The sequence below is a fragment of the Dipodomys spectabilis genome, unplaced genomic scaffold (assembly GCF_019054845.1).
Source record: "Dipodomys spectabilis isolate Male_0828 unplaced genomic scaffold, ASM1905484v1 ptg000088l, whole genome shotgun sequence".
Classification (NCBI taxonomy): domain Eukaryota; kingdom Metazoa; phylum Chordata; class Mammalia; order Rodentia; family Heteromyidae; genus Dipodomys; species Dipodomys spectabilis.
In genome coordinates, this window is record NW_024870765.1 from 134852 (window position 1) to 143324 (window position 8473).

General features: G+C 33.1%; 1 pseudogene; it reads left to right on the plus strand.

Moving 5' to 3' along the window:
* Positions 1 to 6245: 6245 nt before the first annotated feature.
* Positions 6246 to 6342, plus strand: LOC122111764 (annotated as a pseudogene).
* The last annotated feature ends 2131 nt before the right edge of the window (positions 6343 to 8473 follow it).

The following is an 8473-nucleotide window of genomic DNA, read 5'->3' on the forward strand; positions in this document are numbered from 1 at the left end:
AAGTGTTCTGATCTCAAGAATTCCAGTGGAGGAAAAATGATGCAGCTCAGTTTATTGTGGTGTTCTTTTCAGAACAAGGAGGGCGTCACATTTGCAGAGGTGTAGTATTTTTTCAAAATAGAGATAAGGTATTCACGATGTGAATTAAGGAATTTTAAGGTGCCACTTACAAGTTGGAAACTGTTGGGCTAGGATGACTTTATGGCATAAATCTTGGGAATGATGGTCATAGAAATAATAGCTTACTCTGATAATTGCTTACTCTTGAAGAATTAATTATTACATATGCTTCATCGTTTTATCCTCTACCAGAATGTGGCTATTTTTCTGTTGACTTTTCAATCTGAAACACCCCATTGGAAACTGCATCTATTGCAGAATTGCATAACATGCAACATGTACTGTTTTGAATTTCTCAGGAATGTTGAGAATTTAAAAATGAGTAGTTATTAGTCATATGAATTTTGAAGAACACATATATTCTGTTCTCTTCACAACTAACTTACTTTTAAAAGTTATGGGTTTCTGTAGCATTAAACTGTTTTCTGTTTTAGAATGAGAAAGTACTAAATTTATTCTTTTTTGAAAAATTTGGCATGTATATTGTGAAAATATTGTCTAGTTGGATAACATTCAAGTTGATGACTCTCTGATAAAGAAAGGGTAATTAATTCAAATTAGATGCCACATAGTATTGATTTTTAAAATATTACTACATAAAGAATATTATTTACTGTGCCAATACAGTGAAATTATATTTTACGCAGCTTATTTTTTCAATTTTATTATCAAAGTGATGTACAGTGCGGTTACAGTAATTGTAAGGTATTAAATCATAACTTTTCAAACTTGTTAACACTCCCTCATTTTTCTCACAGTTTTCCTTCACCCCTTCACTCCTCACAAGTTGTAATGTATCTTTCCAACATATTCTCTTGTGAGTATTGCTATTGCATTGGTTTGCCTTTTGTCCTTTGTCTCACCATTATGCTTTTCCTCTTCCCTTCACTAATTAAGGCAAATGTATACACAATACAAAATGAAATACAGCAGGGATAAACCATAGGGGAAAAACCCAAAGAAAACAGAAATCACATAGTTCATTAGAAACAACAACCACAAATGAAAAAAATCTGGTTCCATATCTTGGAATTCGTTTTGCTTAGCATCAGCTAATATGGTTATATATACACATAACAAACCTACTGGAAAATAATAGCTGCATGGATACTATATCATGAAAACAGCATGTTAACTTTTTGATGGTAAAGGTGGAATTAGGATTGGTGAATTCGCAGTTGTGATAAAGGATTTTCAAGAGTTTTAAAGTAATGACAGTTAAATTTTAATTGTTCAAAATTTTTAACAACTTAGCCTATTAAAAAATTTTAAATTTCCTGGAAGAATAGGCTTTCATGCAAAGAAATCCAAAGAGACTTAGTAGAGAGGGAGCATTGTGGATGAAGATGGCTCTTTTTCACACTAAACAAACAAACCTGAGAAACCTTGCTGTAAATCCTGTAGGTTCCCTTGGATTTGTCCTTACCCAGGAACTATATTCTCACTGTTTGAAACAAAGTTGTATTGGAATTTAAATTCAAAGTTCTTAAAAAAGTAAGGCATCAAAATTTGTGAATTTACCTTTAATTACCAAACAGTAATTCTCTGAAAAAGATAAAGAGTCAAAAGATTTGAGTCAAAATATTTAGGGAGAAAATGCCCTCCACAATGAAAGACGGTTTTGGGATTACACATTTCTGTTTGTAACACTTTCCACAATGTATTTGGATGTGAAGCAGTGAAACACAGAAAAAAAATCTGATTGGATACTTCATACCAATTATTTCACATTTCTAAGTGGCTCACATAAAATAATATCCTTATTAATATGAGATAGTGAAGACTTCTGTTATTACATATGCCAAAAAGTTCAGAAAAGAATTGAGCAAATGGAAAGTTAATAAAGAATAGTTTTCTTAGAAGCCTTAGCTAAGCGAATTGTCTTCAGCAGTGAAGGGAGGCCGAAACTTTTTGATATAAATTTTGTTAGTATTTTTACTCCCTAAAGTGATTTTACAGAGCCCATTTGGTTCACTACAATGCAAGACATGAAAATAAATTCCACATCCAATGAGGCAACTTGAAGAGTTTTAAAAGACAAATAATGAAGATGTAGCAGTGGTGGAGCCCGTATAGTCCTTCAGCTTCACTAGACTTGAAGCCAAGAAGCTGTGATTAATTGGAACTCCGGCAAGAGCTAAGAGGAGGACATAGAAGTGGGACATAGAAGCATTGTCCTTTTGTAACAGACACTGTCTTCCGAGGTATGGGTGATTTAACTCTTTTCTCCTCCATACATCTTGGTGAAGAAATGCAAGACCAAGAGAAAAATAATCTATTGAAATAATTTTGCATAAATAACTGCACTGTTCCTGATACGGTATGTAAGGAGAATCTTAAGGGAGAAGAAAAAAGTGCAGTATTTTTTTGTTTCCTCTAAGCATCTTGTTAGCAAAATATATCTTTGAGGTTAGACAATTCTGATTGAACCAACAAGTGATGGAGTACTTATTTTTGTGGGCACTTTAGACACAAGAAGTCTTTCAAGGTAAAAGAAAAAAATATAGCCAAATATTTGTGAGCACAGCTTCTTGGACTGGAGACAAAGTTTTACATTAGATTTCTCAGCATTAACATATATGTTGTTTCATGGCGACCAAATGCAAGAGGGAAGGTTAATGTACTCACTTGGCCAATTAAACAGCATGAAAGAAGAAAATGGCAAATAATATTTAATGAATTACTTTGAACAATTACTTTGCCAGAAGAAAGAAGGAAAAATATAATTCAAAATCAATTGACTTAAAAGTATGAAGAAAGAGTAGTGAAGAGAGATTAGAGAAAATATAGAGGATTGTTTTCTCTCCAGTGGAGTAATGGGTTCTTGATCTTGTTTCTTCCATTCTATCCTAACAAGCTACCAAGTGCGTCTCAGAACTGGATTATCCAGTTCAGACAGAAAACTCGTAGAAGAAAGATACTATTTGCAGCAGATGTAGGTGATTTATAACCCTAGACAATCTATTTAATTCTGTTCAAAATTCTCCCCTATCCCAAACTTCCCTCTTTGAACAGCTTTGCTTGCTTTTCCCAAGACTGCCATTCATTAACTGATTAAAATTTTGAGAGGTCATTTTCATACTCTCTAGAGATTGCTGTTTGGTTGTGATTTTTGTGTGTTTTTGTTTCTTTTCGTGTTTTTTAACTGAATTTTAAAAGGTTGTGCAATTGTGTTACAATTAAATATATCCATCTAATTGTCCAATGCTCCTAGATCAGAGTCACTCCTTCCATCATTCTCAACCAATCCTTTCTCCAAGACTTATTTCCAATTTACCACTTCCTTCATCATATGTGTACATTGACTATTCTAGCTTTATTGCCCCTTGTTCATTTTTCATTCATTCTATGTCTTTAGTATATTTCCATTCTGGTTTCAACTTCGTGATAGTCATTCTGTTAAACTGTCTATTAATACTTTGAAAGGTTTATATACATTCCATGGACTTTAAATCCTGCATATTCTTGAACTGATGTCAGCTTATATTTCCATAATTCATTCATCGGCATCAACAATTTGCACGACTGGAGACGTGAGGCACCTAAACATGATTTTATTCTCATCCATTTGGATGAGAATAAAAAAAAAAAGTTAAAAAATGGCTTAGAATGTATTCCTAACTATGAATTTTTATAAATGGCTATGTACAATGGTGTGATTCTTTTATTTTACAAGGAATAATATTTTCTACTACCTATAAGTTTTGGAAATAGAAGAAAATTAAAATTTACACCTAGAGAGGAATACTATAGAAATAGAAGACAGATATTAGGTTTGTCATATCTCTGATGAGTACCCATAATCAAGACTTAAAGTCATTTCTTACTATGTTAGACAGAGAGAAAACATAAAATAACATATGATAAGGCAACTATTTGTGATTTTTTTAAATATACCTTATTAAATGATGAAATTTATTAGCTCACGGTTGGGTTTGATATTTAGGAGGCTGATCTATTTAACACATTTTTGGAAGGCCCTTACTGAAAAACACAAAATGTGGGTGATACTATTTCTACACTTTAATGAATGGTTGAACGTGTTTGGCATTAGTGCTGTGTAAATAATTCAACTCTATTGTAACATGCTCTCTACACTTGAAAAATTTGTAAGTCACTAAGTATCATCAACTTGTCAAATGTTATTTTGGCGAATGTGATTTTAAAAAGTTTATTTGAAAAGGAATACACTTTCAGGAGATTAAATATAGATTATCATTGGTTTGAGAGTGACATTTTTATACCACAGAACCATGTTGTACTGAAGTCCCAGTGTTTTGAAGCACTCCTTAGTGCTTCAAATATTTTTTTCTGAATTACATTTGACCTTTAAGTAAAGTTTTCCGGGCTTTGGTAGACCAATTATCGAATTTTCCTTCCAGGAACTATTTTTTGGCCCACTTATATTGGAATAAAATCTTTCATTAATCATAGGGGAGGGGTATTAAAATAATCTTATGACACTTTGTGAACTTGTTCACTCATATTGGCTGGTCATCTGTAAGTTGAATGTTTGAATTACAGTACTTTCTCTCAAATTTTGTGCTCATCCTTCATTTTAAGTTGCCTTGCATTTCACAATTGCTTACTGCCAATTCCTGGATCTCAAGGAATTGGGGCCCTGAAACATAGGAAATGAGAAATTGAGATGGATCTTTAATTACTTTGTGTTGACATGTTGCATGGGCCTGGGTGAGAAGTATTGCCCTTGTTATCTGATGATGCAGGTAACTGGGACCTGGGATCCTAGGACCCATGGGTACTGCAGAAGAATAATATTTTTTAGACATCTTAGCAAAATTTGGGCATAATCAGTAGGAATTCTTCAGAAATATGGAGAAAGACAGTTTGGGACAAGCGAGTTAAAACAATAAACAGAACAGCAGACTAAAATCCATTATAGATTAGCGGAAAACATTGTTTTTTTTACCATGTGGATTCAGAAGACCAAGAACAGTTGGAATGTATCACAAGTTTATACTAAAGACATTGCATTGATACTTTTTATATTCTAATATATAATTTTAAACCTAATTATTTATATTCCAATTCTATTTATTGGAATAAATAAATATCAATTTATTTGTCAAATTATCAACTAATTCTAGTAAGTTTCACTGTGTGAAATATAAGATCAGCACATATAAATATAAAATATATAACTATATATAATATAATTAAAAGGCACACGTTTTGCGTTGTTCTGTTGTAGTTACTGTATCAAAGGCAACTCTGTTTTAAAGTATTATTCCATTATCTCTACCTCAGTGTTTGATATAGTTAGACCTAAAGCTTTACCATTTGTAGATTCACAGCATGGAGGCAAGAGGAAACACTGTGATTAAAACATTATGAATTTAATGCCTAATAATGAGGAGAAACACATGGACTTCTGCAACTATGAAAATATTTGGTGATAAAAAGGCAGTAGTGTAAGTTCCTGCCCAGTTGGATGGTAGATAGGCCAGGACATTAAGTAATCATGCATACTAACAATTTTTTCACCTTCTTGGCTTTAGCTACTTTTGAAATGGAAGATATAATAAACAATTATAATTTGATAAAATACCTTCTAGTCTGAACAGTTCTGTTTGAACTGTTCAGCTCTCTATGATCCCTTGTAACCAAGATGAGTTTTGTTCCAGTAAGACAATCTATGCTGTCAGTGTAAGATATTCTGGTTGATCTGTTCCCACATGGAAGAAGGGTAAAGGCTCAGGTAGACATTTGTGCCAGTAACACCTCATTTGGGAAAATGTCAGCTGAATAAGTTTAGAAGTAGCTCTTAAGCAACGCTTACTTTGAATCCATTAGGTCCACAAAGCTAATTCAGTTGGATAAATAAGTACTTGAAAAAGCCATCACCTTTGGACCTATCTATAAATAATTGAGAGTACGATCAAATTCCGAATAAAAAGACTTAAGATAATCATTGACAAAAAAATTTGCAAATGTGAGCAATCGACTGATCAATATAATTTTTTCCACTATTCACAGAATTTTAGGGAAATAAGATCGATAGCATTGTTAGGAATAATAAGGTTTCCTTGTTACAGGTAGGCATCCATAGATATAAGCCTGTATAAAGATTGCATCATTAACTACTTAAATTTAGAGGATACTACATGCTTCAGCAGTACGTATACTCAAATTAAAATACAGAGATTAACATGGCACTTGCACAAGGATAATATGAAAATTTGAGAAGTATTCCATATTTTTCACTCTTCAGATGCAAGAAATGAAAAACAGTTATTAAAAAGTTGATTACAAAATTACAAGTGTAACAATACAAGTAATTTATATAATTCAATTTAGTTTGATATCAGTGTATTAAATCTTCACCTCTGAAAGGCTTTTACATACCATAAACTTTACAAAACTTTTCAAATTAGACAACATTGTTATTTTATCCCAAAGAAAATAATATTATGACCTAGAAAAAAAAAGGAATCAAACTGTTTCTATATGGAATGCAATCGGAAAGGACACATTAATGAACCTATATATTATAAAATAATGTAGAATTCAAAGTATATCTAGGAGACAATAAAATAAATTATGAACATTATGCAAACATAGAATATAGAATATTTTAAAATATATTTTTTCAGACAAGCACCAGAAATCTTGTAGTTCCTGTACTACTCATTTCAACAGGTAAGTTAAAATTATTTCTGATTAAAAAATCACAAACTCTGAAGAAATCATTATACATGTATACAAAAACTATTGAATACTTTTTGACATCCAATGCAGGCAATTCGCTTGGAAGAATTCCACAGAATCCATGAATTTTTACAGTAAAATATTGGTCTTGCCGGGCACTGGTGGCTCATGCCTATAATCCTAGCTACACAGGAGACTGAGGATCATGGTTCAAAGCCAGCCTGAGAAGGAAAGTCTATGCTATTCTAATCTCCAATAAACCACTAGAAAACTGGAAGTGGAGCTGTGGCTCAAGTGGTAGAGTCCTCACCTTGAGTTGAAGAGCACAGGGATATCTCCCAGGCCCAGAGTTCAAGCCCCATGACCGACCAAAAAGAAAAAGATATTCCTCATATTTGGATTGTGAAAATATTTTGTAGGGACACAAAAGATGGACTCGCATTTTTGAAATTTAAGAAACTTAACCCGACCATTAGGACTTAGGTGAATAATTTGTACAGCTTTCCACAACTTCATAGACATAGTGATACATAGTTATCCTTTTGGCAATAGCAAATGCAGTTTCTTTTATGTTGTTCTTCAGGCCTGGTTGTATATAATGGTTCAACAGAAGGAGATCCAGCGTATCTTTTCTATCTCAATTCTCAGCAGGAAAATATAAGGGGGTCAAGAGGCCTTTAGTTTGGGCATTGGTATCTGTATCGTGATGAAATAAGAAAGAAGCCATTCTGGTATTATTCCACGTATATGCACTGTGCAGGGGTGTTCAGTCATCTACAGTTATTGCATGTGACGCTTGAGACACCAACTCACTGACAATGTCCACTGTAGGCTTCTCGATGAAGTGGCGTATACTCATCGTCATCCCTACTATTCACATGAGTGGCCTTTTGGGAAAGAAGTCTCCGCACTGTAGTAAGCTGAATATTTTTGGCAGCCCAATGAAGAAATTTGCTGGGATCTTTCTCCATTGCATTTGCAATTGATACCATTCCTTACTTTTTCATCTTTTTCCTAATATTCCTAAGAATTGCCTAACCAGATACTTTGAGTGCCCGTGGGAATGAGGTGTCCATGTATTTCCTAATAGTTCACATTGGTTTTACTGGTCAGAAATATCCGGTGAATTTTCTGCGTCTGTTTATTCACCATGATTTATTTTCTATTTTTCCGATTTTCCAATTCGAAATTATTCTAATTGGAGAGTAAGGAATTGATGGAGAGCAGAGGAAAGATGTTCCTCCGTATTCAAATGTACACACTGAAAATGAGAACCAGTGATATCTTCATGTGCAGCTTATTCTAAGAATGAGAAAATAGGAAATAATGCCTTCTATATAAATGATTTGGAAAATGGCAGAGCAAAAAATGAATTGATGCAACCAAAAATATAAAAGCAAAACAAATTAGGATAATTATGGGCAATCATATTATCTATGAGAACCTAGAAAGGGAGAGAGAAAGAGACAGATGTGCAATGACCTAGCTAGCCACAAAAACCATGCCTCTGATCAATTTATAGAGCAAACAAAGTTTTAATTTTTAAAAAAGATGGAAATAGAATTTATGTATTTACTTGAAATTAGTAAATACATTTTTAGTAGCCTACATAAAGAGACATACCTTTGACCAAATTACAGACAATAAACTAATTCCTTGATAATTCTAGTAACAGATCTGACTG